Source organism: Eurypyga helias, unplaced genomic scaffold (genome assembly GCF_000690775.1).
Source record: "Eurypyga helias isolate BGI_N326 unplaced genomic scaffold, ASM69077v1 scaffold46227, whole genome shotgun sequence".
NCBI classification, from domain to species: Eukaryota; Metazoa; Chordata; class Aves; order Eurypygiformes; family Eurypygidae; genus Eurypyga; species Eurypyga helias.
In genome coordinates, this window is record NW_010264499.1 from 103 (window position 1) to 327 (window position 225).

The following is a 225-nucleotide window of genomic DNA, read 5'->3' on the forward strand; positions in this document are numbered from 1 at the left end:
GGGGGGTGCTGTGCCCCCCTGTGCCCCACCCAAGGCAGCTCTGGTGGCCTTTCCAGACCAGGCTGGGGCTCCCCATAGCAAAGGAAGCCCTGAAGGGTCCCAGGGGAGAAGGAACCCTTCCCAGCCCCTCAGCCAAGCCCCATCTGGGGCGTGTGGGGCGCTGTCCCATTGCTGCTGTCCCCAGCTGGGGACGGTTGTGACCCTTCAAGGGGGGCACCATGGGGG